The following is a 26,066-nucleotide window of genomic DNA, read 5'->3' on the forward strand; positions in this document are numbered from 1 at the left end:
AACTTTCATTGCAGCCACGTGTCAATTCTGTTTTTATTACTTAAATTCAAACGTGTTTCCGTTAGTATGTCACGGTGGCTCAGTGGTTAACGTCGCACAATTTTTTTTTCACACTTTAAATTCCAACTTTGCCTCAAGGGTTCGGGTTTGATCCTCATACTCACCTACCAAAACTTTTTATTTTGCCCCCCCCCCCTCCCCGGAGTTTTGATTTAACCATGCTACAAAATGCTACAATCCCTTAAAAATACTGTTTATTAAAAGAAATAAAAAGTTAGAACTTAAAGTTGAAGAGTAATGCATTTTATGTACAAGAAACTGAGATCTAATAATAGAGCAGTCTTAAAATGAATCTTTCGCAATAAGATCTTCCTATATCACCCTCCCCCGCCTACCAAAATAGGCTATTCTACCCCCTCCTTTTTTTAAGGTAATTACATGTGAACACCCTGAAAAACTTAATAGTAAAAAAAATATATTTTAGAGTGAGGATCAGTTTTGTATATAAATTTGATATAAAATAACACCCCATTTCAGAGTCATTCTTAACCATTTCTTTTCTGTTGTAAATAAATACTGCGCGTTTTTCTTATTCTTTTCCTTTGAGAGGTGGGTATCTGCTATTTTTATTTCAAATGATTAGGTGTAGTTTTAAAAGGGTTTTTATAGGATGGGAGTTTGCTAACTTAGATTTAGTGGTAGAGTCAAGGAAGAAGTTTTTTTGGGGGAGGGGGTATAACCAGTCAGACATAGGGTTAGTGGTAGGATTAAGATGGGGTGGGGGTGTCATTCAGATTTAGGTTAATGGTACGACACGTTTAAAAGAAGGCATATTTATAAGGTGGACATGTGGCTTAAACTTAGGTTTAGTGGTAAATTACAAAATTAAAAAAAAAGTAACAATAAATCAATAACAATAAATCAATAACAATAAATCAATAACAATAAATCACAGTAATAGATAAAAGTAAAAATTACTAAATAGAAATAATATTAAAACAAATTAAAGAAATCAATAAATGATGAATTGAAATCGATTATCCAAAGAGTTCTGTTCTGTGGGTATTGCTAATAAAAAAGAAAATTGAGTTTTTTAACTCTTTCAATAAAAGAAATACTTATATTGCTATAAATGATTAAAAAAAAAAAAATTTTTTTTTAAATGACTATATCAATTTCAAGCAAAAATCGAAAAAACATTTGGTTCATAGCAATACAAAAGTGGCACAACCAAGAAAAAAAGTTTTTCATGGTTTTAAGAGTAAAACAACACATGCAAGGCCTTTACATATGGTGAACTTAAACTGGGTAAACCCAAGAAAGATCGTCCACACATACACTTCATGGACGTCTGCAAACGCGCCATGTATGCATGTAGTATTGATCCAACCAGCTGGGTGGCACACGCTGCTGAGAGATCATCCTGGAAAACTCCGATATCCCAAAGACTTACTCTGGGTGAAGAAAGACACAGAGACAAGGAAACCGGGAAAAGACAAAAAGAAAATGGTCCTGTATATCCCGCTGCTTCACCCAGCCAACCATGCAAATCTAGGATCGGCCTATTCAATCACCGTCAACAGTGTTTCTCCTCTTAAGCACCTTCATAGTCTCCAGACTGAAGCATACCCTAATACAAACATTCATAATACTGAACTCTCATCCAAGGTGGCAGAGTCAGAAGGTTCGATATTTTAACATCTAATATTTAGACAGTCCGCTGATTTGGGAGTTTAAAAAATACACCTACCTACCCCTGACTCTTCGAATTCTTACAAGCCCGACTCCGTTCAAAGCCTCCAACTCCTTTAGACCCCACAGCCTTGCTTTCATCTATAAATTTAAATTCTAGCAAGAAACGACCTCCAAATTTACAATTTAACGACTTCAAAATCACAATTGAATTTCATACAACAGCAAAGAAATCACAGACAATAATATATTTTATTAATTAGAATAGCAAGTGCGGTGAATAGTTAACACGCATCTAATTAGTCACAAATTCAATCCGTTCTTGCAATACCCGAGCCTTATGAGTGAAATTGAATATGACAAAACAATTTAAAAGACAGCTTGGTGCAGACAAGGCTGGAAACCATTAGTCTTAACCAGCCTAAAACATGCGGAGGTCCTACAACCTCTGAGAAAGAGTTAGGAAAAAGTTTGATTTATTTATTTTTAACAGTGAAAAGATGAAAATAAAAATTTATTTTAAAGCACTGGTCAGTGTATAATGAAAACCAATTCATAATTTAACCTTAATGAAATCCCATTTAAATAGTAATGCCAAACTGGCCTGTTTATGCCGAAAGAAAATGAGTGAAATTTCCCTAAATTTGAATTATTTTTCAGGATATAGCTATGAAATTAATATGTAAATAAAATGTAATTCTTCCTCTTTCTATTGATACCATTTTCTTGTACAACAATTATCCTTTTGGAGGATTGGTTAAACTTATGACCTGAATTATGATGTAGATGATTAAAAATATTCGTTAATTTTAGATGGCGACATACTGAATGTAAGCAATGGACAGTTGCAATCTGGGGGTATCTGGCATCTACCCAGGTACTGAACTAATATGTACAAGGCATGTTTGAATCAATTCCCACTTTATTTATGCCGTTATATTCATTTATTTACGACTGAACAAATTAGTTCAACAAGGTCGTAAAGTGCATTCTTACTAAAATGACTAGTGCGTTTTATAAAGAACAATTTTTTAGTTCTGTTTTTAACGTCTGTGCAACTCACATTGTTAATTCACTTTGACAAATCTTTCCATTTTATAAAAAAAGTTGATTCTTTAGTTTAGTGGGAGAAGTATACAATCTTTTTTCAATAAATAATTTGGAAATTTTATGGATATTATTAATTTTTTTTAAAAAGTATGCTTTTTTATACCACTATATAAAGCATGGCCTCCCCCCTCAAATACTTATACAACAGGATTCATAATTTGGATTATTTCGAGTAGTGATGGGATGATGACAAAAACCCGTCTTTTGTATATATTTTTACAAATTATTGTAAAACCCGTCTTTTGTATATATTTTTACAAATTATTGTAAAACCCGCCTTGTGTATATATTTTTACAAATTATTGTAAAACCCGCCTTGTGTATATATTTTTACAAATTATTGTAAAACCCGCCTTGTGTATATATTTTTACAAATTATTGTAAAACCCGCCTTGTGTATATATTTTTACAAATTATTGTAAAACCCGCCTTGTGTATATATTTTTTACAAATTATTGTAAAACCCGCTTTGTGTATATATTTTTTACAAATTATTGTAAAACCCGCCTTGTGTATATATTTTTTACAAATTATTGTAAAACCCGCCTTGTGTATATATTTTTTACAAATTATTGTAAAACCCGCCTTGTGTATATATTTTTTACAGATTATTGTAAAACCCGCCTTGTGTATATATTTTTTACAAATTATTGTAAAACCCGCCTTGTGTATATATTTTTTACAAATTATTGTAAAACCCGCTTTGTGTATATATTTTTTACAAATTATTGTAAAACCCGCCTTGTGTATATATTTTTTTACAAATTATTGTAAAACCCGTCTTTTGTATATATTTTTACAAATTATTGTAAAACCCGTCTTTTGTATATATTTTTACAAATTATTGTAAAACCCGCCTTGTGTATATATTTGCAAATACACTTGGGATGGGAGGAGGGATGGCATACATTACACCAGTAGATTTTTCTAAAATGTTTTCCTTGTAATCGATCGAAAATCCCAAGGCAACTAAACATTGTTCTTAAAAAGATTTGCATTAGTTTGTCGTTAGTTGAGAAAATGCTATTTGGATGCACACGTCATTATGGATAAAGTATTAGGTATAATTCAGTTCTAAGTTTTACTCTTCTACAAATTGAAGGTTCAATTCTTACCGCATGCAATATGAACAATACAACTGTAAATAAAATTACATAGGGCTTCTATCCTATCACAGCTGACAGAACAAGGAGATGCTACCCCCCAGGATTAAATAAATGGCTTTGTTTAAAATTCTATGCAAATTTTGAGTTTGACAGAAAAATCTCTTCAAAGTTAGACAAGATACACCTCAAGAAGGTCAAAAGTTATATCAGTCAAAACATTGCAGAAATAATATTCAAGATGAAAACAGTAGTTTGAAAAATCCAAATAATCAATCCTCATCTAAAAAACTCAGAAAGACAATTCATATTGATCGTATTTTACACTGAAAATGGATTCCCAATAAAAAAGTTTTCATTTTCGATCAAATTAATGATAAAGTACAGAATAAAGTCTGTTTAAACATTTAAATATCCTGCTCTCCTTTGAACATTGAACGTTCGTTAATTTATTAATTTTTTATACTTTCTTAGAAGATTGGTTTCATTTAACTATTATAGTTAATTCTTTTATGCATAGTTTCTACATTGTGCATAATTGTGTAGAATTTAAGATGAAAACGTTCTAGCACACATACACACACATATATATATATATGCCTGTGTGTTGTCAAACATCCCCCAGTTACCTTAAGGACACCACACACTATTTACAAATTTTACATAGGATAGGAACTATAACAAACAATGCAATTCTTGTGACTATGGATGTGTCCTCACTCTATTCCAACATCCCACATGAGGGAATATGTGTGTGCAGGAACTTCTTACACACTCAAAATCTACAAGACACAAACATCAACGACATATGCAACATTATACAATTTATCTTAACACACAACAACTTCACATTCAACAACCAACACTACCTACAAATTAAAGGCACAGCCATGGGAACCAAAATGGCTCCCAACTATGCCAACATATATATGCACATATTTGAACAGAAATACATTCACACTTACCACGTAAAACCATCACACTATTATAGGTACATAGATGATATCTTCCTTATTTGGCCACATGACGAAGAGGCATTGATGGACTTCTATCAACACAAACAGCTGTCACAACAACATAAAATTCACGACAGAACACTCCACCACACACATCCCATTTTTAGACATTTTAGTAAACTTCACAATCACATCACTTTACACCAAACCCACCGATGGCCATGGTTACCTTAATTTTAACAGTTCCCACCCTATCTATAAAAAAATCTATTATATACAGCCAGTGCCTACGTGTCAAAAGAATCTGCTCAGACCCGATCAAGTACGAAAAACAAGTAGGAATTCTGGCCAACTACTTCCTTCATAGGAATTACCCCCCTTAGAATAATTAAAAAAACAATTAGGAAAGCAGAACATATAAGCAAGCTAAATCTACTTACATACAAACGCAACATATCATCCCAAAATATCAATGGTATTTGACTATAACAATAACACCGACAAACTTCACAAACCCTTTAAACAGGTATTCAGACAACTGCAGCATGACCCCCACCCTCAACATAATATACAACACGCTTCCACTCAGTGCAAGAAAACAGCTCCCGAATCTATGGTCACTACTAATATCGACAAAAACACACAACTTTTGCACCTTAAAGAAACAAAACATGCAACAAATCCAGGTGCAAAGTGTGCAAACACATTAATACTAACAACACATTTACACCTCCAGGCACAAGCATTCGACTTAAACTCCCTTTGCTTACCTTTCGACAATCCCAATGTAGTCTACATAATATATTGCACCAGATGCACAAAGGGTGACTATGTGGAAGAAACAGGCCGAGAGTTCCACTTACGACTCAACAACCACAAACAGAGACAGATCCACACAGCACACAATAGCTATGCACTACGCATAGACAACATGAAATGCATTCTTACAGCCTCCAAATTTCAGACACCGCGAAAAAGAAGACAACATAAAAAGAAACTCATTCTGAGACTTAACACCCACATCTCTGGTCTCAATAAAGATTTGGGACCGCTAATTAAGTATTCTTTTGATAAAATCTAAAGCAAAGACATTTTCCTACAGGGCACAGGGCTGAGTGAGTATGCACAATGGAAGAACGGCTTAGCATTCCCCACTAGGAGTTGGTTTTTGTTTTCACAATGCCTTGTTTTTTTTGTTTTTTTCGTTTCCACATTTCAATTTTCGACATATATTTAATTCCATTTTCCAAGCACGCACACACAAATGCACAGGTGTATACATGGGTACGTTATCCATCCCCCCCTTATAAACCCTATATACTATAGTACCCCTCTCTGAAGATATACAGGATTAAGTTTATTATGGTTGTTATTTTTATTATTATTCATTATTTTTATTATGGTTTTTGCTTTTATTTAACTTCTTGTTTAAGCATTGCAATATATCTAATTTCCAGTTTTATTTCCAACATTAAATGTTATTAACCTCTGATTTCTCTAACCGGCATATCAAGCTTCCAATTTTTGTGATGGCTTCTAATTTAAAAACAACACTTTTCTCTTGTATCTGTCAGTGTATGTATGTATGTATGTATGTATGTATGTATGTGTATATATGTGCATATAAGAGTGTGCATGTGTGTGGGAGAAGAAAGGGAGAGACATATGAACATACAGAGGGACAGAGAAACGTTATACATAAAACAGCCCCAAATGCAAGAGGTTTACACTGAAATTTTAATGTTTAAAAAAAAAAAAAAGAAAAAAGAAAATAAAAATTAACATAAAAAAGAATATTCTTTGTTTATTTTTTTTTTAAACATTACATGCGTATATATATCAATTAATTGAAGACACTAGAATCTACAGTAAGTGGTTAAAAAAATAAATGTGTGTGTGTGGGGGGAGGGGCGTGTAGACAATCCAGACAAACAGTGTGTCTTTTCACCCAGCCTCGTACCTAGAATCATAATAAATTTATGAATACAAGCTTTTTGTGAGAAGATTCCACTTAGCTTATTGTCTACATTTGTTTATTAGTCTCAAGGTGCATGGTGCATATGTACATACATCTATAAATGTATTTGTGCATATCCTCTGTGTGTGTGTGTGTGTGTGTGTACGGGTAGAAGCATATCTGGTAGTGTGCGGGTGTACATGCATATATGTTTACATATGTGGGTGTGTTCGTGGGGAGCGTGAGTGTCCAATTCAAAGTTTTATGAAAGACTTGGTTTTGAATAGAGGCCACACAAGTTGTTGACCATTCCAAGTCAAAAATGTTGGAAGGGTCATATTCAAATAGATCTTAACCTTATTGGCTATACCTGTTCCCATCATGCTGCTAACCTTGCTCACCCTACACTCATGTTTCCACCATTCACACTGAAGAAGATCAAAGGATTGGTCGAAAATTATGTGCTTTTGAAAGAAACATTCTCGTTTTTTTCAAAAGACTTTTTGTATTCCTACATTATATCATATATATATATATATATATATATATATATATAAAGTGGCCGTGTCAGTGTGTGTGTGTGTGTGTGTGTGTGTGTGTGTGTGTGCACGCGCGCGCAAAATATCTCCAGCAAACTCCTTCCTGATTATTTGGTCTTCAGGCCTAAAACTTTATATATAGAGTATTTGGACCTCAGGAACACTTTCAATTTGGTTTTTAGCCAGTAAAAAATAGCTGCTAAGAGGGTTAAAACTGCTCCCTCCCCCCCAAAAAAAACAACAGTTGATCTTACTAAGAGTAAATCGACCAATTTCTGTGCATACATACTTATACGTTTTTAGCCTTAAAGTCAATTTTTAGCCTTTTTATCCATGTGGCAATAGCTCAAGCAGTAATGACGAGGACTGAACCACTAAATAACAGCTAAGGCTAGAACACTGAATGTTTTGGTTTCAACTTCAGCTAATGGCACCAAAGTAATATTTTTTTTTTTTTAACTTTTGAAATCATTACTATATATACAATGGGTACAATATAATGATCACTAGAATTAGATCTATAATAATAAATATGAAATTTGCATGAATTAAAATATATTTAAGCATATTTTATGACCAGGTAATGCTGGGTGGCTTGCTAGTAGTAACAAAAGTAGGGTGTTTGTTCTTTTTCTCTCTCCCAGTTTTCATTTTCTTTATCTCACTTTCTTTCAAATTAAATATTTACAATTTTGTGCTAATTTTCCACGTCAAAACTTTGTTTACCTAACTTTTATTTTGAAAAATATTTCAATAATTGAGGTTCCTTTGACAACCAGTAATAGTTTAGGTTACGGGTAGTGTATGATTAAATTTTTTAAATGACCCCTTAGGACGTGATATAGGACCTTCTGGGTATATCTAATAATTATTAATTCCATCTATATTATCTTAATTTTAAATGAATTATGGTACGATATTTATACAGATTGTTCATGTGTTGGAAACTTTTCTCCTCACTTATATATTATTCAAGTTGGCCTCGTATTCGGTATCACACAAAACACAATGTCTGACTAATTTTCAATCGTCATAACTCGTGTATTAATTGAGATACTAAGATAAATTTGATTTTTTTTATTTATATGTTGCAACACTATAGGCATATCTATAAAAAAAACATTCAGCAATCTCCAACTTGCGCATCCCCAAAATAAAGATGGGGGAAATGGATACAGTTGATGCAAATATGGAAGAAAGTTACTAAGTGAAATGAAATACGAAACCATATAGAAATATTTTATTTAAAAAAATTGTTTTAACACTTCCTGCATTATCACAAAATAAACAAAAAAAAACAAAACAAAAAAAAAAACTTTTTCTTTCTTTTTTTACATTTCTTTAAAGTTTTTTTTGTTGTTGTTGTTTTAACACTTGTATAATCACAAAATAATTTTTTTTTTTTTTACATTTCTCTAAATGAAATCTTTTGAAATAACATTAAATATTTTTTACACTTCCTGCGTCATCACTTTTATAATATAAATATCTAATTAAAATCATGTTGCCCAGGATTTAAAATATATATATTTTTTTTTTTTAAGAGAGTAATATAAATTATGTTTAAAAACTTCCAAAATTTCAGAACTAGAAAAGTATTTAGACCAATATAAAATTTAATTTCTTTGTATTTGGTATAAGGTATTTGTGTCATATTTTGTTTTCTCAACTGTTGACTATACTGCTGTATCACTGCAGATTATTTTAATTCATCTTTCCTAAAGTTATTTTTATATTTATTTTGCATTTATTTTACTGGACATTCATGTTTATACTTTTACCACCACCAGACACTTTCAAAAAATTGCGTTGTATTGTTTGTATGATGATGATGATGATGGTGATGCAACATCAGCATGTAATAATTTATTTTGAATCGTAAATATATCTATAAAAGTGAAAATGTATGAGTGAGGACAATTCTCAACCTATATACTCAACAATTTTTTGAGCTACAGGCTTGAAATTTGGTATATAAGATATTCAAACATGTAAAAAACTTTAATCAGTTATCATCCAGCGGGGGGGGGGGGAAAGGCTGTTAAGAGATCAAAATTGAAAAATTGGTAGTTGGGGGGGATCGGATATTTTGTTTACCAACCGTTTTAAAGATGTGCATGCGTGAATCGTTCACATAACAGATTCCTTATGTTAAAAATAAGTTGGTTTGAAAACACTTTAAAAGATCATGTCAAACTGGCCTAATGGTTATCGTATTTGACTCGCTGTCTTTAGGTTTTGATCTCAGCTTGGGTATTTTTTTTTTTTTTTTTTTTATTTACAAGTGAACTATTTATTAAAAAAAAACAATACTTGTATGCACACATCTCAGTTTTTGTATGAATTAAAATATATTTTTTCATATTTTACAACTGGGCAACGCCGGGCGAAATGCTAATAAAAATATAAATCTCATCATCTGATTTGGTGAGGAGTTCATCTGTAAACTGTTGGCATTCAATGCACCAACTAGTTAGAGGAAGTGCCGAGGTGGCCAACTCAAAGCATGGCTCGCAACGATTAAAGCTATCTGGTCCTTGCATTTTTGGTGACTGACACTGGAATCACAAATGGCTAGATCATGTTGTTGACTCTGCTGCCAATCGATGCGGGCAGATGGCCTTGACGCAGGATATGGTTAACACTATTGAAGCCGGCTCAACCCACCCCGTTATGTTAGTAGGCAGACTCGAACCCGTGACGAACCCAAAGGCGGAAAAGAACGTGAAAGAAAATGTGACATCTTACTGCTATGCTACGAGGCCATAGGAAGTGAAAAGTGTTCAAATTTAGTGATGTCAATCAAAAAGTTGACTTGCTAAGTAAATGAGTTCACGCAGGCGCAGAAATGAACCTTGGCTGAAGGTTAGTTCAGCTTTCCGCAGTTTCATTTATTTGTTTCCCCACGATGTTGGGGAAAACCAAGCTCCACCGAAAAAGGGGGAACTCTCAAATGAATAACAATTGTCTCATATGAAGGGTTTTCCCAACATTGATCAAAGCTAATTACTTTCAAGACGTCTCGGCACGAAAGGCCACTGACGGGTTTCCTTCGATTTGAGTTTCACTTTATTTATACGAAAAAGACCAAAAACATGCGAAAGGACAGAAAAGCACAAATTTTTTAAAAATCGATGTAAATAAATGTAGATACGACGACCGTTCACAAATTGTAGATATTATAATCTAGGGAGTATATAAAAAGTAACCCTCTTGAGAACGCTTCCCCCCCAAGCCTTTCTTGGATGTGCGCACCACTTTTGCCATATATATATATATATATATATATAGAATGATATGATGTGCGTAATCTATCATTTTTTCATATGCAACACATGTCCTCAAACCCCACTGGCCATAATCACATAACACTGCATATACATGCCTGATAGACTCTCCATTTGGTCAACAGTGATAATGCTTTGTTAATTAGTAATGGCAAGTAGATTGGGGTGCTTGTGCAGTTATCCATCTTTCCAGGTTAGCAATCATCTGTCACCAAAGCTATTCTTCGGTCATCACCTAGACACTTTCTGGAAGCCTTTGAAATAATCAGATATCCATTTCATAAAATATACCTGAAAGACGCACCAGTACACATCAGTGTTGCCATCAACTTACATAATACACTATGCAGTAGCAGGTTCAGTTCTCAGGGAAAAGACAAAGAAAACATAGAAATGATAAGGATGGATTTGAGAAAACGAGGGATAAATAAAGACCTTGCCAGAGATTATTTTGGAAATTTTCAATTTATAAAAGCAGCTCAACACATACTAATATATAAAACAGCTGTTAAACTGAAAAATGACGATGGTATAGAGATGAGCAACCTTTAAGTGTAATGATATTGATTTTGTTCGGATACAAATTTCAAGTCAACAGTTTAAATGCATCTTATCTGAATTTTGTTTGTTCACAAATAAAAGATCATTATTGAATTGACATGGGAATCTACTTCTGAGAGACCCTTCTTCCCAATTCAGAAGTACCCCGACTCCACTGGAAAACATTCAACTGCCTAAGAACAGGAATGAGGTAATCAAAAGTTATCACTAGATGCGGCTACAAAACTGACCCCCCATAACATCCATAAAACTTGAGAGGTGAACCATACAGCACGACACTACCCTTTACTACCCAACTGGTGCAGCTTGAAAAATCTTGCAGAATGCCATAATAAAGCAAGAGACGGCATAAAAAAAATGCGAAACTATTACCACATGCTTCAAAAACACAAAGAATTGTATCGCTATACAAATCACAGTAGGGATTATTCAAAACATACGAATGTGGTGAAAATGTTAATATAAAGGTGACAAATAAAAAATATCCTGTTACAATTCACCAATATTCATTATGCATATATCTTTTTACTACTTAAAACATTTTAACTGCTATCCAGACTTAAAGCTAATAAAGGGTATATTTTCATTTTATCAAGTAAATTACAGAAATTTTAAAATATCATAACAGCCAAGATTACTGCTCCTATTATGCATCACTAGCAAGAAAATGTAAATAGTAATGTTGGGACGATTAATCGGAATCTGAAGATTTGGGGGTATCGCAATCGGAAAAATTCATGCCTATTTTCCGATGCCAAACCGATTCTTTTAATTGTCTTTTTTTATTTGATTTTGTTCAAAGTAAAATCTTCCATTCCTAGTAATAATGATAAAATAATAAATATTCATTGATTTTAAATTACCAGTAAAGCTAAAATTGATAGATCATCCTCCACGTATTTATTTTGACGTTTAGGAAAATATTTGCATATTTAAGATGTGTTTTTACGAAAATAGAGGGAAATAACAATCTTATAGTTAAATAATTAGATTTATAAAGAATCAGAATCAGGAATTTAGTATGGAATCGGTAATTGTATTGGAATCGTGAAAAATATTGGAATTGTCCCATCACTAGTAAATAGTTAAGCATACTAATTGAAATGTAATCATAATGGTATATATTTCATCTTTTTAATTAAAAACAAATGGATGAAATACATCTCCAGCAAGTCTAGATGCAATTTTAAATTTCCATTTGTAATGAACACTGTATCTTGTGCAGTGTATGTGACTGAAAGAATTATGGGGATGGATAAAATATGAAATAAATTGAAATTTCTTTGTCTTATGTAAAAAAATTAAAAAACTGAAATTTAATGTAAAAGAATGGTTAGTAAGTCTGACCAACTTAATTTTAGATATTTAATGAATAATTGTAAGTTATTTCTTTATCATGAGTATAGAATTTAAATTCTTTAAAATAATACAAAATGAAAAAAAAAAAAAAATGAATATCTAAAAAATCATCGAGCACAAAACATAACTCATAATTGATAATATTGTGTCTATCAGGTCAGTGTTTTTTTGTTTTTGAATATTAGAAATGAAGTTCATGGAACCTTTGCTATTATTAACTAGTAGAGCATTACAACTGTCTACTAAAGGAAGACTCTCTTAGGCATGCATATACAATGTAATGATGGAAAGAGTTAAGGACCTGCATTGCATGAAGAAAAATGACAGAACGATATGACAGGTGTAAAATGCAAGTCTTAATGACAAGCTTAGATCTGATGAACTCTAAATCTGGACAGGATAGGGAGATGTGTATAGAACATGAGACTCCACTGGTATGGTCACATGGAAAGAATGGGTGAGAGTTCTGGATTGAGTAGATGTAGAACAGTTAAAGTAGCAGGGTCACTTGGTAGGGGAAGAAAGAAAACATGGACAAAAGTAATAAAGATGGACTTGAGAAAGAGAGATAAAAACCTGACCAGAGATAAGTTAAATGAAGGATTTTAAAAATGTGTTCTTATGCTATGACTTTTTTTTTTTATTTCGATAAATAATCAGTTAAAAAAAAAAAAAAAAAATACAAAGTCACATAGAGGTGAGAAACAGACAAGAAAGTGGTCACACAATTTTACTATTATTGCAATGCTACGATTCAAAAGAGTTTACTAATTTTTTCTGTTTATGCAACAAAAGCAGTCGAACATTATCAGGATTTCAATGAAGATATTTTAGTTGTGTTGATTCTAACCCTCTTTGAAGAATTTTAGTTGGGAAAAAAAAAAAAAAATCTAAGAAAACTGAATAAAATGACACCCACCCTCCCATCAAACTTTTAAAAAATTTTGTACCAACATTTAAAAGATTTTCAATAAACTCTAAATTTTATTTTACTGAAAAAAAGTAAACAGATTCTATTTTTTACTAGCGGCGTTGCCCGAGGTCTGTGGAGGTGTGTTGAGAGGAAAAAAAAAAAAGTATTAGTAGGCAGGCAGGCTCGAACCCGTGACGCAAAGGTGGAAAAGAAAATGAAAGAAAAACCTGATGTCTTACCGCTATGCTATGACACCACAGGAAGTGAAAAGCATTCAAATTTAGCGACGTCAAACAAAAAATTGTCAACTCAATGATAATTAAGTTGAGAATTATTATTATTACTAACGTAAGGCAAACGAACGATGTTAAATGTAAAAATCGAAAAATCAAAAACGAACGTTACGTGAAAAATGGCTTAAATAAGCCTGTTTCGATATTAACATTTTTTTTTTTTTTAAATCGGTGGGTACCCGGGTGTTTTTGGGTGTGTGGTCCGAGGTGGATAAGCGAAGTAAATACATACATACAAACATACATTTTCGCTTTTATATATATATATAGATATACTGGTGGAGGAGGAGGGGGGGTAGCTAGCGTGGCCCGGGTGTTTGTAGGTGTGTGTGTGTGTGTTGGGGGGGGGGGAGATGATCAAAACAACCGTTAAAAAAAAAAAAAAAACGTTGGCTGAGTGTTTGGAGGTGTAAAAGAAAAAGTTTTAGTAGAAAAGTAGGCTTGAACCCCAAACCTTTGACGTGGAGGTGGAAACAAAATGGAAAAAAACCCTTGAACCTAACTATCTCCCCACGAGAGAAGAGGAATGAAAAGCATCTTAATTTAACGTTTATAAAATGAAATTGACAGGTGTGAGAAACGTAAGTCACGTGATGTTTGACCTTGAAACATGACGCGTTTGCAAGCCAGTTTTCGCTTGTTTTATACTGAAAAGCGAAAGAAACATGCAGCGATCGAAATATCTGGAAAAAATAGCGCATGAAAGTCGGGCAAATTAAATACACACGCAACCCCCGTTCTTAAGTCGTAATTTAGACGTGATATAAAAAGTTTTAAGAAGTGAGCTGAGAGAAGGCCGACGAAAAAAAAACTTTTGCAGACATACACAAAAAGCGACCATACATACATATTTTTGCTTTTATATATATATATATATATATATATATATATATATATATACACACACACACACAAAAAGCCTGGAAAAATTTACACAAATAATTTAGACCTTAGATGAGGAATCACTTTCTTATAAAAATTTAACATAGAATGATCACTTACTTCCAGACCACATATTTCCAATTTTTATCAATATTATTTACGTTTAAACAAAATTGTCACTTGCTACCTATGTATCTATGAAGTGAAACCAAATTTAGGGTTTCAACCTCGATCTCAGAATTCTTGATTGCCATCCAGATTTCAAGATTAGTAAAGGGTATGTTTTCATTCTTATCAAGTAAATTGCAGAAATTTAAAAATATAAAACAACAGCCAAGATTACTGCTCCTATTACCCACCTCATATATACTATTTAGTTTAGAAGTAGGTGATCATTTTGCATTAAAATTATACAAGTATTCCTAACCCTATTATCAAATTAGGTTTGTTTTTAAAATTACTAGTCTGTATATATTTTTCCTTGCTGAATATGAGAATGATGGATGTGTAATGCGAGTCTTAAAGACAGGTTTAACAAGAGGAAGATTAAAATTTAGATAATATAGGGAGAAAAGCAAACTGATAGTATGGCAACATTGAAAAAAATCAGCACAAGTTCTTGGGTTAGTAAATGTAGAACACTCAAGGTAACAGGCCGTTCGCACTGGAAGGTCGAGAAAAACATAGGAACAAGTGATAAAAATGGACTTGAGAGAAAGAGGGATAAATAAAGACCAGGTCAGAGATAAGTTACTTTGGAAGTCAATCTCCTAAAGCTGTGCAACACATGCCAGCATGTAAAACTGATGTTAAACAAATGATGTTTACAAAACAAAAAAAAAAAACTCATTTTCTGACAGATTTATGAAATTTTACGCACTATTATAGATAACAAAATAGTTCCCCAAAATAGTTATTCTCAGCTTAAAATACATCAACTATTTTTTTAAACAATCAAAATGTAGTGTTGTTCACAGAGGAAATAAAGTTTCTAATTTTATCTCTTAATGAACTTTTTTTCAACTAAATAAATTTTTAATCCTAATTATTTGTGAAATTTAATTTCATTATACGCACGTGAAATCACACCCGAATGTGTCACCTGTAATGGTTTTACATTAAACACCTCAAGTCTTTCAAAAATAAGAAAAGATAAACGGTCCAAATAAGACATTGGAGATGAAGTACTAATATAAAATATAACTTTCATGAAACCCTAACCCTAACACCACAACCCAAGGTCGCTAAACAATACATCCGAGGGCAGGGGAAAAATGGCTAGCTTACTCCCAAAACAAACATCCGAGGGTAGAGGGAAAAGGGCTAGCCTACCCCCAAAACAAACATCCGAGGGTAGAGGGAAAAGGGCTAGCCGACCCCCAGAACATCCGAGGGCAGAGGGAAAAGGGCTAGCCGACCCCCCCCCCCAAAAAAAAACAGGGCTAGCCGACCCCCAGAACATCTGAGGGCATAGGGAAAAGGGCTAGCCAACCCCCAAAATAAACATCCGAGGGTAGAGTGAAAAGGGCTAGCCGACCCCCCAGAACATCAGAGGGCAGAGGAAAAAGGGCTAGCCGACCCCCAGAACATCCGAGGGCAGAAGGAAAGGGTTGCTAAGGCCTTAAAACTCCAAGTGGAGGGAAAAGGTCACTAATGCCAACTTTCTGTAGGATACATGTTTTTTCCTTAAATCAAGTTTAATCAAATCATTAAAAAAAATTTTTTCTGCAAGATATTGCATGATGAACCATGTTTGATTTGGGTCGACTCAAAGATAATGTTGCCAGAAAACATCAACGAAATCACTTTTGAATTAAAATCACTCCCAAAGTTTGTGCAGCTAGACTGATGTTTGTTTTTAAATTTAGAATGGCGACATTTGACATTCAAAAGTGACTTTGACATTTTTAAAATAGCAATTGCAGATAGAAAATAATTTCTGGTTAGAATTCAAGTGCATAAATTAGGAGCTTTGTTCAAGTTCATTCTGTTTACAAAGGATTTACTTCTGTTTTGTGCAGACCGTTCAGCTTCACATAGAAGGGGCTTTTTCAGAGTAATGTCTACCAGTTAAAAAATATTCTGAAACAGCCAAATACGTTTGCTTGTTTTAAAAATGGTAAGCATTAAATCAGAAAGGACTTTTTCAGGTCATTTAACCTAAAGCAGAAAGGACTGCACAAAATGGAAGTAAACCCTTTGTAAAGAATCACAGACTAAATGTGAACAAAGCCAAGATCAAGTTCATTTAAAAGACATTTTTCATCAGTAGTAACATAATTTTTTTTTATAAAGGATATAGGAGTTACCAATTAAGGCCTGAAGGCCACTCGAGGATAAGAGTAAATCAGTGTACGGTGGTCATCAGGACAATAGTGTAGTAATCATGTGGTAGAAATTGGGTATAATTTGATTATTTAAAGGGATGGCTCAACAAGAACTTGTTTACATTAGACTTGAGGACAATCATATTGTAGTCAGCTGGAAAGCAGGCCAGCGGAACAGTTCTACAGGCTGACAGTTCTAAGAAAGAAACTTTGTTCATGGAATTTGCATTAATATTTAGGCACAGATAGAGTGGGGGAAATTGTTGCTAGTGATTATAGCTAAACAAATGCTTTTTTATTTGGCAAGGTGGGACCATAGATTGAAGCTTAGACAAGCACTTGCCATTAAAATAACAATAGACAGGCTCACAACGTCTCTTCTGTGGATAGGAAGTTGCAGGGAGAAGAAAAGGGCATCATCTACTAGGTTTTGAAGTCTGTTTTAGACTATTAAGGCAGAATAGGGTGCTCCAAGCAGCGCTTACCCAGATATGAGAACAGTACTCCATTTTAGGATGTATCTGGTGTTTATACAGGTGGAGCGGTAGAAGAACACAATCATTTTTCCAGCGACATTGGCAACAGATTTCATGTAGATCCTCCATTTCAGGTTAGATTCAGAAGCTTGTCAAAGCAGGGAGCTTCTTTGAGGCGAGAGCCATTCATTTCAATTGGGGTCAAGTAGAAATCAGAGCAAAGCTTGTTTTTTTTATGTTAAAAGTAACCAGCCACTTTTTGCTTCATTGCCCCATATACTTAAGGTTGGAGGAAAAGAAACTCGGAGAGATCTTGATCGTTGTTAGCCTTTGAAGTGTTGCCATAGACAGTAGTGTTGTCTGCTTATATGTCGACAAATGAACTTAGAATGTGATTTGGGAGATCATTGATGAAGATAAGGAAGATGGACCTTGAGGCACGCCAGTGTTGATACTCTGAGTTTCAAACTTCTGGCCGTCAACGACTACTTGTAAAAACCTATCAGAGAGAAAAGAGTCAGCAGCTGAGAAGACATTTCCAGATATTCCATAGCTGGAAAATTTGCAAAGTAAACTTTAAATATGCCAAGATTTATTGCTTCAGAGGAAACCTGTTTATAGATTCACTGATTCTACGTAAAATTACAGTCAGTACATCATGCAGGACGGAATCCATATTGCTCATCACAGAGTAGGTTGTTTTTGCTGAGGAGGTTGACAATTTCTGTATTTAAAATGGATTCAAACAATTTACTCATAACACACAGAAAACTAATTAGTCTGTATCGAGATGCAGAAGACCAATTTCCAGTATTTTTAACTTTTTGAGGTTTTCCAAAGGCAGCATTTCTTATTTAGGCATAGATTGAACAGCTCTACAAGAATGGGTGCTAGTTACCATTTCAGCTTTTTCGAGTACTATAATTGGAATATTGTGAGGACCAGTTGCTTTGCCGGTATCAAAGTTCTTGATGAGTGGCAGCATCATGAACAGATATGTGGATGTTGTTTAGATTATTTTCGGTCTTGGGAGGAAATTCAGGAAGTAGGGTTGCGTTTGCTGCAAAGTTCTTGGCTTTATCAGATGCTGATAAAATCACCTCAGGTCCGTTGATGATAATTGGAATAGAGGACACTCATCTGTTCAGAACTTTGTTATTCGGCAAACATCTCTTGTACTTTGAACTTGATAAACTAAGCATATGACTTCTGCAGTGGTTACTGGCAGTTCTATTAGGTGACTAGCAGTTGAAATAGTGGCTTCTGTGGCAATGGCAGCAGCACATTTGGGGGTGTACCATGGCTGGTTGTTTGGTTTGTTGGAATTTCTTGGAGGGTATGTAGCTGTCTATGCTGATGTTTAGCCAATCAGGTAAGTCTGGTGCGATATCGGACACATTCTTTTTTAAACAGAACATAGGGATAGTCAAGATACGAATGCTTGGAAACTGTCAATCAGCCATAGAGTATCAATGCACTGTTCGATGTAGAGGGATATTTGTGGTTTTCTTATACTTTGTTTTTTATCTTTATTGAGACAAACAAGTGATTAGAGGATCCTAGCAAAGACAGAACTGAGGATGAGCACAGTTCTGAGCATTTAAAAAAGGTCTAGAAGACTTATAAATTGTTTATCAGCATCAGGTAACTGAGTGGGTTCATTAACAATCTGTGTTAGGTTATAAGCTAGAAATCGTGAGAAAAATTCCCCTTAGTCATCTGTTTTGTTTGAGTGGACTGCCCATTCAATATTGTGAATATTGAAACCTCCAGATGTGAATATTGGTCGAGGGATGGGCAGAGAGGATATGATCAATTTGCTTAGCAATACTCTCAAAGATAGCTACTCTATCATTGTGGAGACGGTAAAGGACAAACAAATATTGTGCTTGGAGTAAACACTACTCTAAAATATATTGGAGTCTTTGGAGATGGCCCTGAAACAGGGGAGGGTATTCTTAATATAGGTACATATTCCATGTCGATCCCGAAGGTCGGGTTTGGAGGTGAGGTTAGGATAAAATTTGATGGAGAAATCAGCTAAGGAAACTGCCGAGTTTATGCCAGTTTCACACAAGAACAACAGGTCAGGGTTAGTCTCTTGTAATTGTATTTCAACCTCTGGAAGGTTGGAACGTAGACCTCTGAAGTTAGAAAAGGAGACCTTGTAGTGGGGGTCTAGGTTGGATGTTGTAGTTCTGAGTTATCGCTTGATTTCTTTGGACCTTTTCATAATTAGGTTTTAGAATTTGTAGAAGAGGCTACAAAGATTTCTCCAAAAGAAAAAATAAATAATCAATTAAAACTTTATATTTACCTCAGAAAATCATATCAAAAGGAAAATTGGTCGTTGAGAATAAAGTGTAAAACCTCAGTCATAAACAACAGTTGTCTACAAAAGAAAAAAAAAAGAAAAATGGGGATTATCAAAAAAGATACAAAAAAAAAAAAACTAAACATGACTGAATAAGATATTTATGAGTGTGTTCAGATTTCTATTTAACCGAAAAAAAAAAAAAAAAAAAAAGATTCAAATTATGGTAATGTGGACACTTATAGATCCTATGTCAAAACATGTCATGGGACACCAAAAATGTCACATGGCTTGTGTTTATGTAAAATGCGACCTCAAGAAATGACAGATACTGAAGTGAAAATATGTTCTAATAGTTTTGTTCTTTGAAAATTAATCTTTGAAGTTGCGTTGGTTTCAGCATCCTAGATTCTTGTATGAAACTAATTAACGAATCTCTTATTTAAAATGGAGTTATCCACCCATTTTTTTTGTTTAAATGGATCTTGTCAAAGAGAAAAAAAAGATGTAGCTTTGACAGATTCTTTATAACAATGAAATAAAATAAGTCAACATTGAAGAAAGACACAAATACAGTTTTCTTTAATAAAAACTCCAATTCCTCAAAAAAAAATAAAAATAAAAAAATTAAAAAAAAAATGAATGTGTCTCTTAAACAAAAACAAAAGTCAAATTTCTTGAGGTCGCATTTTACATAAAAACAAGTCATATGACATTTTAGTGGCCATGATGTCTGTTTTGACAGGGCTGGTAAGTGTCAACATTACCCAATTTATTAGAAAAGAAATGTTCAACCATAGAATAATGAGGTTTAAAACTTTTTTCTTTAGGGGCGCAAGTAAACCACAATACTTTACCTTTTTTACAAACTATTAGGAAATTAATTTTTAATTGAGAGTTTAAAGAGTTTGAAATCACTTTCGATTTTTTTGTTTTATGGCCGGGAACCATGTTTATTTTCGTAGCTAGGGAGCAAAGTAAGAAAGATAACGGCGCTTGAGCCATTTACACACAGTGCTGAAATAATAACATTATTTAGAAACCTATTCTTAACATGGAGAAGAGTAGGGGGCCTTTTTAACTGTTCTGTACTTTCACCTAACAATTTAATAAAGATACCGTAGAAATAGCACAGTCTGTAAACTCAGTCTAGGTACGGGCAAAATGAATACCAATGCTCAAAATGTATAAACATTTTGACCCCTCCCTTTACTTAAAAACAAAAACAAAAAACCACCAAAAATCAGGAAATTAACCAATTTTAATGAAATTTTCAGTATTTATCAAATAATGATTGCAAAATTATTTTTATTTAAATCTTAGTGAAAATGCATTATTTTGTTTAAACAAAAAATACCTTTAATCAAGTTATGGTTTTCAGTATTTTTGCTTTTTTTATATAAATAAAGCATTTTAATTTGTAACAATAAAAATAAAATAATTTTTGCAGGAGCATTACGAAAAAAAACTCCTAAAAATATGTATTAATGAATTCGATATGACTAAAAAAAAAAAAAAAAATGAATTTCTCGAACTACCGATATTACCATTGAATTAAGCATTGTTTATTTAACATTTTCACACAAAAAAAAATATAATTGCAAAAAATATTTCTATTTTTTTTTTTTTTAATTACAGGTTTCGCATAATGTTTATATGCAAGATTTTAATAATTTCCTTGCTCGCAAGAATGTGAAATTTTCGGCATAACATATTTGTTATATAATATATGGAACAATAATTAAAAATCATTAATTTAAAAACAGGAACATAGAAAAGTAATTGAATTAAAAAAATGGAAAGATTGATACAAACATTCAGAATAGAAATGTACGGATGCACGTCTGGGGAAAAAATAAATAAAATTATCACGCCCCTTCCTCCCTTTTAATTACATGACGTCATTTTCAGTCTTTTGACTGGCTTAAATTTTGGGCCTCCGTATATTCTGTGTTTAGAAAAACTTTAGTTTACTGCATTTTGCGAACGGCAGAATCACTCAGTTTTGGGCTAATTCATTTATGCTTTGTACAAACAAGGTGGGTTTTTTTTTTATTTAATTCAATATCTTAGGACTTTACTAATTATCTTTGAAATAGACCCAGAAAACTAATATTTATCTTTTAAAGAATTTTTACAATGAATTTATTTAACTTCAAAATTTAGCTGAATTGAGTAGCTCACCGTGAAGACATGTTTCATAAGTTTTTCATAAGTTTTTTCATGTGTACAAATATTTTTTCCTTTTGGAAATTAAGTTCAAAAAGTAGTCGGAAACCTACAAAAAAAATTATGATAAACCGACTTTCAAAACTAGGTCCCCCTATCATTGTCCGCCCATTTTTGACAATATCTAGTAAACTGTACAAACTATAAGATTGCTAATCTTAAATTTTTTTAAATATTGTTATCGAATACATTGAGTGAGAGGCGGAAATAATTTCCCCTCTTTTTTTCGTCATTTGAAAGTAATTTTGAAACCTTTAAATTAGCGGATGCGGAAGTCATTTGGACTAGAATGGACATTTATTTAGAGGCCAAAGGTCGCGTAAGATAATTCATCTGTGATTTATTTATTTATTTTTTTTTAAACCAAAAATAAAATGGTTGACAGCGTTGCTATAACGGAACAAAAATTTGGGGTAATGTCACTAAATAGATTTTGTGGGTGATAATAGAAAATAAGTTTGTGTCGGCATTAAAACGGTTTCTTATCTTAAACATTATTACATAAGGAGTCACTTTGAGTAAAAACTTCATTTATTTTACCCATCTAAACTTGAAAAATGTACGATTAAAATGTGTAAACATTGCATGAAAAATATTCTGCATTTTAGATTAGGTCCACCTCCACAATTTTTTTTCAATGACACCTTTTGTAGGTTTTCGACTATGCTGAATATGAAAATCGCATTGAAATTTTGCAGAAATAATTAGTTATCAAGATATAAAAAGTTGTATTATGCATTGTATTCTTTGGCGGCCATCTTTTTTACGTGCGTGCAGTCAGTCATAAATGAGTAAATTTGTTTATGTAATTTGTATCTAATGCTATTCTTGTTTAAGAGCGGTTTTAAATTTGATCGGCACTCTCGGCTAGGTCTGTCAGAATTTTTGGGGAATTTGACACCCCTAACACAAAACTGCGAATAAAGCTTTTTGAAAAATAGAAACATTTTTTATTTAAAAAAAGAAAAAAAAAGAAAAGAAAAAAGTGTTTATAAAGTGCCTGCGCACGTTCATGCAGCCATATTTTCTACGTAATGAAAAATGAATGGCATTTTACAAGTTAAATTTTTTTTCAATTTAAAAATCTATCAAAATTTTTCTATTGGTTCAATATGTGAAATTTTATGCCCTTTCCAATAAACCGAATATAATATTCTAGACAAACGGTTTTTTTTAACCCCCCCCCCCATTCTGAAATGTCTAAAATGAAAATAATTTTCTCACCTCAGATTTATATATCACAAATTGAGGATAAATGATCAATAAATAAAACAATCAAAACAAAAATAATCATAAAAAAAATAGTTTTGTGCAAATTTACAAACCTTTTTTTTTTTTAAATATTGTCAAGTAAATATTAAGCACTTACTATAATTTTTTCTATTTCATTCAATGTTTTATTTTAGATATTTAAAAAAAATGCATTCGATAAAGAAGAAATAAAATATTTTAAATCAAAAACTCATGTATTTTCTTTAAGAGAATTTTAAAAAAATGGAAAATTTGTTGAAGGGTTTGTTTATAAAAGTTATACTTATAAAAAAAAAAATTTACTTATGAGCGAATGTGATTGTTTTCCAAGTACGGTGACCCATATTTACTAACTACTAACTTTTGTTTACAGCTAACACATCAGAAATAGAAAGGGGAGATTAATTATTGCGCTTTTAGGCCACCAAAGTTCTCAACTGGAAGAAAGGGAGACAAATTAAAACATTATTTTTTTTAAAAAGTACATGGAATATAAAATATAAATATGGATAAATTCTTAACAATGAAGAATAAAAGTACCCATTGAGTAGTATTTTTTATAGGTAAGTGATTTTTTGGAATTTATATATACTTATTAGGTACGGGCAAAATGAATTGCGATGCTCAAAATGTATAAACATTTTGACACCTCCCTTTACTTTAAAAAAATAAAAAATAAATAAATAAATAAAATAAAAAAAGTTTTTTTTTCAAAATCACCAAAAATCAGGAAATTAACCAATTTTAATGAAATTTTCAGTATTTATCAAATGATGATCGCGGAATATAATGAATGAATTATTTTTATTTAAATCCGAGTGGAAATGTATTATTTTGTTTAAACAAAAAATACCTTTACTAAATTCAGTTTTCAATAGTAAATAAAAAAAACGCAAGATTTTATTTCTGCTTTTTTATATAAATAAAGCATCGTAATTTGTAACAAAAATAAAATTTTTATAGGAACATTATGAAAAAGGCCCCTAAATCTGTATTAATGAATTCTATATAACTTGAAGAAAAATTAATTTCTTGAACTATCGATATTACCATTGAATTATGCATTGCTTATTTAATATTTTCACACACAAAAAAAATTATAATTGCAAAAAATATTTCTACTTTTTTTTTTTTTTTTTAAATTACAGGTTTCGCATAATTTTTATATGCAAGATTTTAATAATTTCCTTGCTCGCAAGAATGTGAAATTTTCGACGTAACATTTTTTATATAATATTAAACAATAATTAAGAAAAAAAAATTAAAAATAGGAACACAGAAAAGTAATTAAATTAAAAAAATGCAAAAATTAATAAAAACGTTCAAAAAAGGAATGTATGGATGCGCAAACTGAGAGGGAAAAAAAACTTCCTCCATTTTAATTACATGTCATTTTCACAGTCTTTCGACTGGCTTAAATTTTGGGACTTCGTAATTTTCGTGTTTAGAAAATTTTAGTTTGTTGCGTATTGCGAACGTCAGAATCACTCAATTTTGGGCTAATTCATTTATGTTTTGTACAAACAAGGTGTTTTTTTTTTTTTAAATTTAATTCAATATCTTAGGACTTTACTTTGAAATAGACCCAGAAAACTAATGTTTATCTTTTAAAGGATTTTTTTTACAATGAATTTATTTAACTTCAAAATTTAGCTGAATTGGTTAGCTCGCCATGAAAACATTTTCATAACTTTTTTTTTTTCACGTGTACAAATATTTTTTCTTTTAGAAATTAATTTTAGTCTTTAATCTTTCAAATACAATCAAAAAGTAGTCGGAAACCTACAAAAAAAAAAAAAAAAAAAAAAGTATGATAAATCTGCTTTCAAAACTAGGTCCCCCATTTTTGTCCGTACCTAACATTTATTATATTCGAAGTTAAAATTCGTTGATTTTCTTGAAATCTTTTTTTTTTAAAGAAAACCGATTAAAAAAAAAAATAAAAAAATATTGCTATTAAACCTGTTATTTTAAAATTTGGTTTTAGCTCCTTTTATTGAAGAAAAATAAATTAGGGTTTAAATTACATTTTTCAAGTAGTAAGCTTCAAAAGATAGTAAGTCTAATTATTCAAGTTTTTATCACGCATTTTTTTTTTTTTTTTTTTTTTTAATGGCGATTTCTGACACTGCTAGTGCTACCCCACAAGCGAAATACACATTGGCTCTGATGTGGAACGTTGTTCGATTGAGGGAGAATTCATTATTTTTACAAGGAAAGAATTTTTGCGTGTGTGACCTTGTTTGTTTTATTTATTTTGGCTTGAAATTTGCGCATGATTTTTTGTTATGATTTTTTTTTTTTTTTTTGGATGGATATTTTTTTTTTTTTTTTTGCCGGAGTGTATGTAATTATTAAAAGGAAAATCGGTGAAAATCAACATAGAATCCGCGCTGCACTAAATTTTTGTTTTGTTTTCATTCTTTTTTTTTTTTGTTTGTTAAATCTGACAAAAAAAAAAAAAAAAGTGAAAGTTTTATTTTTTATTTTTAAATAAAAAATAACGCAGGTATCGTAAAACTTTCATTAACCTTGAAAATGATAAAAAATAGCGCGGATTCTATTTCGACTTTCAATTTTCCTGTTAATAATTACATAAACTCCGGCAAAAAAAAAAAAAAAATAATAATAATCATGCGCAAATTTCAAGCCAAAATAAAACAAACAAGGTCACACACGTAAAAATTTCTTGTAAAAATCATGAATTCTCCCTCAATCGAACAACGTTCAACATCGGAGCTGATGTGTATTTCGCTACTTGCCAAGAGGCTACTTTAATCGGGGTAGGTTCTCAAAATGTTCAGGCAAGGGGCACGA

The 26,066-nt window shown here is 32.1% G+C and overlaps 1 protein-coding gene across 4 annotated transcripts in view; it reads right to left on the minus strand.

Annotated features, from left to right (window-relative positions):
• The window catches only part of LOC145252808 (polynucleotide 5'-hydroxyl-kinase NOL9-like), a 115,994-nt gene that overhangs the window by 84,003 nt on the left and 5,925 nt on the right, over positions 1-26,066 (minus strand). For 2 of the 4 annotated variants that reach the window (XM_080112766.1, XM_080112764.1), the window contains exon 2: positions 19,773-19,847. The exons of the other annotated variants lie outside the window; for them this stretch is intronic. The gene's annotated coding sequence lies outside the window, so the exon portion shown is untranslated. The remainder of the gene's footprint in view (positions 1-19,772; positions 19,848-26,066) is intronic. 4 annotated transcript variants of the gene reach the window in all.

This window comes from Euprymna scolopes, chromosome 29, assembly GCF_053919585.1.
Source record: "Euprymna scolopes isolate OS-2025 chromosome 29, ASM5391958v1, whole genome shotgun sequence".
In the NCBI taxonomy this organism is placed as follows: Eukaryota; Metazoa; Mollusca; class Cephalopoda; order Sepiida; family Sepiolidae; genus Euprymna; species Euprymna scolopes.